Genomic DNA, 8,077 nt, shown 5'->3' with positions numbered 1-8,077 from the left:
CTGATACCATGTTAAAATCTGAGAAACAGATTACAACCCAGAATTGAATTGAAAGAGATAGATCAAATAAACTGTAAATGCAAATGAAATAAACAACATAACAGTGATACCGAGAGAAAACTGATGTGAAGTGCTCTAAGACAAAATAGCATCAGATTACTATCTCCAACTATATGAAAAAAACAAGCAAGGTAGCATGCTTAAATAGACTCAAGAGAGGGGTGGAGGTGGCAATACCAGCCAATGAGGAGAGACCACCATGATGGTCTAAAAATAGTAAATGCACCTCCTCATAGCATGTCCACACCGCAATACCCACTTGTCTTAAGTAAACATGCTTTATTAACCTAAGCACTTAAATAAAGTGTAGGAAAAACCTACGAAAAGGGAAAATAATAAACCCAACTAGGAAAATAAAAAACCTACACTAACAGGGAGTCCTCACATGCTAGAGGCGAGAAGGCACCATCATCATACATTGATGATGTAGTGGTAAGATTTGTATTTTCACAGTTCATGTTATATTTTAATTAAATATTTATAAATTAGATAATATTAAGTACTAATTTTTATTTGCATGGTCTATTTAACAGTTGATGATTGAGGATGAGTTGAGACAGATTCAGGAGGGCACCTTGTTGGCCATTTCATTTGGCCTTGATAGCTTGACGGTACATATATTATTGCACCTAGTCGTTTGTATTTTATTGTACATACATGCTCATCATTTATATTTGTATTAATTAGGTTATGTAGTAACTTGTATGTATATCTTATTTTACTCTTGTAGGGCACAAGAAGCATGAGTGCGGGGCAATGTGATTTAGGATCTGGTAGTGCAGTTGGAGACAAGGGAAAGGTAATTGAATGCAAATATGATTGAATGAATAGTTTAAATAACTTATAGTGATTATACATGTCTAGACATAGATTGATAGTTTCATATACTTGTTGTGTATATGTACAGAGAATTATTGGCTTCACATCCTTGATGACTACACCCAGTATACCTGAAGAAGAAGAGGAGATGCCTCGAGTAGATGTGTGTTTATTTTATTTTTTGATTAGTAGATATAATTTTTTATTATCAGTGACAATTATATGCTAACTTGTATCAATGTCATGTTTCTAAACATATGTAGGTTGTTTATGAAAATATTTAAAACATACCTCCTCTACTGAAGACATACATCAAGAGACCTGCAAAGCTGAAGAGAAAACATGGAGATGAGGTAAACATGAATAGTTCAATTATAGTTCATTTTTATGTTAACTTTTCGAATGTGAATTATATAATATAACTAATATTAATCATGGTTTGTTTTTCTTGTGCAGGATCCTTTAGAGCCAAGCAGTGCGGTGAAGAGGATCGATTTTGATGATCCATCAACAACTTAGGATGTTATAGATAGTTTTGGGATGCTTACATGTCTAGTTGGCATGTATATTTTGTATATGGACATACATTCACGTATTTAGACATACATTTTGTTTCTGTTGGCATTTACGCCATATTTGTGTATGGACATACATTTGTAATCATTTGACATTTTTATATATACAGAAGTTGATATTGAATCATATAAATTGTTGCTCATTTGTGCGTGGTGTTATCATGGAAATCTTTAATCTTCATTCCAATAATTAACAATGGTTAATAATGGCTATTTAATGAACAATACAATTCATTTCATTTCATCGTAAGTGTTGTTTTTATAATGAACAATATATTTCATTTAATGAACAATACAATACAATTCATATAATGAACAATACAATTTATGAACAATACAATTCATTTAATCAACAATACAATACAATACAATTCATTCAATGAACAATACATTTCATGAACAATACAATTCATTTAATGAACAATAAAATACAATTCATTTAATAAACAATACTTGATACAATTAATTATTACCCTATGCATGGTCCTATTTTTTCCCCCAACTCGGTCGAATGCTCAGAGTTTTATTAGGGCAGCAATTTTTCGGTTGGCGAAAAAATCGTCAGTCTCACTCAATGGAATGTTGTCACATGACTGATTTCTCGTTCTACTCGTCCCGATGATGAACCGTTGGCTTCGACATGTCTAGTTAGGCATTATTACCCTACGCATGCTCTTATTTTGCCCCCCCACTCGATCGAACGCTCGGGGTCATACCCTACCAGCGTCATCCCTTGAGCGCCCTAAGTGCTCAAAATTGTCAAAATTTGATGGGCCCTAACTTGGAATCCGTGGCACCTGCGAATGTTCCATTTAAACCTATGAGGCCATGAGAGGGGTCCCTAAAAAATCCTATCTCAGTTTTTCAAGTTGCCCTACGATTTTATTAGGGCAGCAATTTTTTGGTTGGCGAAAAAATCGTCAGTCTCACTTAATGGAATGTTGTCGCATGGTCGATTTCTTGTTCTACTTGTCGTGATGATGAACCGTCAGCTCTGACATGTCTAGTTAGGCATTATTAACCTATGCATGCTCCTATTTTGGCCCCCCACTCGATCAAACGCTCGGGGTCATACCCTATCGGTGTTGTCCCTTGAGCATTCTAAGTGCTCAAAATTGTCAAACTTTTATGGGCCCTAACTCATAATCTGTGGCACCTGTGAATGATCCATTTGAACCTACGAGGCCATGAGAGGGGTCCCTATGAAAGCGTATCTTAGTTTTTCAAGTTGCCCTACGATTTTATTAGGGTAGCAATTTTTTGGTTGGCAAAAAAATCGTCAGTCTCACTCAATGGAATGTTGTCACGTGGCTGATTTCTCCTTCTTCTCATCGTGATGATGAACCATTAGCTCTGACATGTCCAGGTAGGTATTATTACCCTACACATGCTCCTATTTTGCCCCCCCACTCAATCGAACGCTCAGGGTCATACCCTACCGACGTCGTCCCTTGAGTGCCCTAAGTGCTCAAAATTTCAAACTTTGATGGACCCTAACTCATAATTTGTGGTACCTATGAATGATTCATTTGAACCTACGAGGCCATGAGAGGGGTCCCTATAGAAGCCTATCTTGATTTTTCCAATTGTCCTACAGTTTTATTAGGGCAGCAATTTTTCGATTGGCGAAAAAATCGTCAGTCTCACTCAATGGAATGTTGTCGTGTGGCCGATTTCTCCTTCTGCTCATCATGATGATGAACCATCGGCTCTGACATGTCCAATTAGGCACTATTACCCTACGCATGCTCCTATTTTGTGCCCCCACTCGATTGAATGCTCAGGGTCATACCCTACGCATGTGACATCCATGAAGGGATATGAAAGGATATTTTGTAAACAATCAGAAACCTTTAATGATAATCAAGTTGAAGCCTTGAGATTTATGCAATATGGTTCAAGTCCAAAATTGTACCCTGAAGCCACACACTCTTCCCTCTCCCAGCATACAGTAATGAGTCACAAGTTAACATAGAATTTGGAAGGATTTGACGAGAGCGTTTTGATTTTACTTATGTCTTGTGTATTATAATATAGACCAATTTGCCAATGTGACATCTTCATATGAGAGAAAAGCTTCATTTTATCTCAATACAGTTGTACCTATTTCATTATTAGAAAAAATAAACAAGTTCTGCACTAAACTACAATAAATAAATTAGTATCCTCTATATTATGGATTTAAATTGATGTTCTCAATTAGTTATTATTCCTACACCTCACACTCACAAGATTAATAATGAAATGACATTTATGATTCATCAAATGCTGACAAAGTCTAATCAAAGTTCAACTTCAAGATGTATACAACATATCATATTCAACTTCAAGATGCATACAACTTACCATATTCAAGCTCATGCCAACCACCACTTGGATATTGTTATATGTTGATTAAAGTATAATATATGTAATAAAACCATATAGTCTTACAAAAAAGCCATCATAGACCATCTATGTTGATTAAAGTACAATTCATTTGTAACAGGGGCACACTCACAATGTGAAGTTGCAAAGCCCCGTGGGAAGCATCAAAATAGAAATTTACTAATTTGACTCCTACTATTGTCAAAAGCATCAAAGATGCTACTGCTAGAGAACACCATGCTCCATTGTGGAGAGAATATTAGGTGCATCTGATGTCAGCATCTGAAAATGAAAGAATGTTATTCAATTGCCAAAATCTAATTGACTTTATTTTATAAACCATTAATGAATAAAAATAGACAAGGTTACCTGAGTGAAAGTTCGATGACCACCTTGACTAATCAATGTCAAATGTTTGATTCAATAGATCATCTGTCATGACAATTTAATCCACTACAGATTTGTCCTAGCCACATGCATGTGAATCATCTTCATGATAATAAACACAACAAGACCCACAATTTAATCTCATTAATGCACAAAGGAATATGTACCATCACCAAGAGAGGGCCTTGTCAATGATGAATGAGCTAGCATGAACCTGTATTTTTAAGAATTGTTAGTCTACACATAAATTGCATGGATAAACATAAGTGGTGTTGCAAAAATACATCCCTTCCAATTATATCGAGTGTACTCGCTATGTGCATGCAAAAACCGTGTTGCCCAAAAAAAACGTTCATCAATAGACCTGCATTTTGAACACATCCTTAATATACACGTAATAAACTTGAACATTAAGGTTTAATGATCATTGTTTGAAATGAAATGCATGATAAAAAAATAAGGCACCATTAAAGACCCACTACTCAAGTGTTCCTGAAGGGTCATCTCTTTGTTTAAGAGTATCCAGTATTGCTTCATGATCAACAATAGTCACTATCCATAGCTCTTTGGTCTTCGGTTTTGCTTGATGCTTCAACAACTTGACATTTGTAGCTATAATAAGTTGTGAATACATTATAATGGTTTTGTGTCTCTCATAGTCTTCAAATGCAGGTATGCCATTCTTTCTAATCATGTATGTTCGCAACCAAGTTCCCACAACAACAACTGAACTTGTAGGATATGTGAACCCATCATCATCTGTCACTGGTTGTGTTAGCTTTTGTTTTCCCTATACACATAATGCTAACCAATATTCTAATCTCTCTTCATTCCCTTGCGGTGCAACAACTGCAAAAACATGTCCTGGCTATACAAGATCTGATAGACGATCATACTCAAGTGAACTTTCCATGTCATCGTTTGACAAGGATATTGTTTGAGATAAAGGAGTTAGATAGTGGGGAACCCATGTATCAACCCACTCACTTGACTCGCACTGATCCCAATCACATCGAAGACAACTCTGACAAAAACAAGCCAATGCTTGTGTCCAAATGGTCCATGTACTTGCATCTAAGCTAGGAAATGAATGCATCTTTGAAGAATCTTTAATTGTTTGACAATCCAATCTATCTCCCACTGTTCCCTCCTCAACCAACCAAAAGAATCTGTTCACTGTTGAATCAAGAGTACCTCCATGTGACAATGTTGAACTACACCAATCAACAATAGAACGTGCATTAGAGAAATTTGCACCTGAAATCCTCAATTGCTCCTTAGCTAGAGCTCTCTTCAAACATGCACCTGCTCCATCATGCTCTCCCTTCCCATGCCCTGCCTCAAAAAAACACCAAATATGAGGTATATGCCTCTCCACATGCATTCTACTCAACCAATAAAACATACGGGAATTCTTGAATTGACCCATACAGTTATCTGACCATATTATATGTTGATCAATTGCAATATCTTTCTCATGCAAGAACTCAAAAAAATTCTTGAAAGAATGTTGCACATACTCAGAGGAGTGTGATCTATCATCACTCATATAAAAATGATACTCCCTAATTATCTTCCTGTCCTCTTCTATACTAACAGGAGCATGTCTATATGTAATGTGAACAAAAATAGCAATCTGGACTGAATTGTAGTACTGAGACTGTACCTCATTCTGTGGTTGCAATGTATAGTTCTCTGCAAAATCAACCACCGATACAATATTTCCAATTGGGAAAGAGTTCTTACACATCCTGAACTGTTGATCCAACCACTGAGACCTATGGGTGTGCCTTGCATATTTGTAGAAAATATTTTCCTTAAAATTCAAAATAAAATCAGCAATACTCACTTCTCTTAAGACTAATTCGCATCTAGAACCTTCACCTCCACTCTTCAAATTATATTTCACTATCTCATATCTTTTTTTCTCAACATAATTATTTCCAAACTTGTGTTCACTGCCCTCATGAAAACATGAAACAAACTTTGACAACCCACCACATTCTGAGCACTTCTCATTCAAACAATCATTTCTATAGAAATAGTAGCCATCATCTTTAGGGCATAAAAATAGATCTTGCAAGTCTCTTGATGATCTCAAAAATAGCATTGCACCACACTCCTGCAACATCTTATTAGTATGCATCATAGAATGAATATGACATAAAAGTTCATGGTACATTGAAAACTCCACATGGTACTTGCAACAACAGGTATTGTGAATCTTAAGAAGAACACAATAAAATGGTTTCAAAGATTCAAAGGCCCTTTGTGATATTTGTAAAGTTGGATGTAATTCACAAAAATTTTTGTACAACATTGTTTGGCTTGATTCCAAGAAATGTTTGGGATGCGGTATGCAGTCTTGGTTACTGATTCTTAATTTCAAAACATTCTTTACATTGGGTGACACTCTAGAATTAGAGTGCCAAAATTGTTGAATCCCTTCCTTCACATTGTCAGTCAACTTTCTATCAACACGTGGAAGCCTCCCACCAAATGGCCATGTATCTTGTTTAAGTGGATTGTCAAGTCTTTGTCTTTGTGCAAGTGCTCTATCCAAATTTTTATGGTTTATGTTAAAATCAACACAAGTTTGTCTCATTTGATGAGCCTTCCTCAATTGATGGCTTACTAAGGAGGTTGTAATCACTCTTTGAGCAAATCTCTTATCTCTTTCTTTGGTATTCTTTCTAATAGAATTGAGAGCGTCAAATAGATTTTTTGCAATAATATAATTTCTCTCCATCTTCTTGTTCATACAAATCTTCAATTTGTTTAGCAATGGTCTCATCTTTATCATCTTTAGCAATTGAACTAATGGGATGGGGTTTGGGATAGACTAGCCTAGTCTATGCTCTTGGATCCTTCCCTTGGATCACCTGGTGTTCTCTTCACCCCTAGGGTCTCTAGGACTTCTCTTGCTTGAGGAATCCCCTGACCTTGCCCAATCCACCCACCAACAAGTTGCAATTCTGCTCCTAAGGTCTCACCTACTCATGAGACTCAAAACCCCTTACTATGGCTAATAAGGGCTTGGCTTGCTCCACACCTTCCTAAGGTCTTAGAAAGGTTATACCAGGTCAAATTCATGGTCTTTCCACCCATTCATGTGCCCCAAGAAGTTGCAACCTTCATCCCCTGTACCGATTCCACCATTTTGCTCATTTCCTACAAAATAGGGCTACAAGGAAGAGCCCCTATTAGGCCTCCAACCCGGACTTTTAGGGCTCTCTCTTGCAAATGATGCACAAACCACCCAAGCTCCCAAAATGGAATACCATTCATTTGGCAAGGGCTCAAGGATTTCTCTAGTTTTGGGCCTCCAAGTGGCCATACAGTTCCTTGGTCGAATTTTGGGGTTTTTAAGGGTTTTTGTGAGGGTTTTATGGTCTGCCTGGGTCACAGTGAATTTTTTGAGTATTGTCCACCTTGTTTGGATTGGTGGGGGATCCTCCTTCATACCAATGGTGCTTCACACACTCCTTTTCACCTCCTCCAAAGGGTGCACTCTCCTCTGACCAACCTTGGTCTCCAAGACCTCTGCAACTTGACCTTTCCTAGTTGGGCACTATTCAGTCTCGCCTAGGAGTGGGTCTTTATATAGCCTCCCTACATTTTCAAGGGCCCTTCTTGCATTGGACTATGGTACAAGTTCTGCACTCTCATTACCCATGGTTTCATGGTGGTTCCACAATGGGGAATGGAGTTTTGCATCCATTTACACAAACCAGTCTGAAACTGGACAGTGAGAAGGCAATTTACAAACTATTTACAAACACACACAACCTGCAAATAAAAACCTAATCTAACTGCTCATAATGAAATTATTTACACCATAGAGGACACTCCACATAGTTTTTCATGCA

The sequence above is a fragment of the Cryptomeria japonica genome, chromosome 7 (assembly GCF_030272615.1).
Source record: "Cryptomeria japonica chromosome 7, Sugi_1.0, whole genome shotgun sequence".
Lineage (NCBI taxonomy): Eukaryota > Viridiplantae > Streptophyta > Pinopsida > Cupressales > Cupressaceae > Cryptomeria > Cryptomeria japonica.
The sequence above is the reverse complement of the archived record's forward strand: the minus strand, read 5'-3'. Positions refer to the sequence as shown.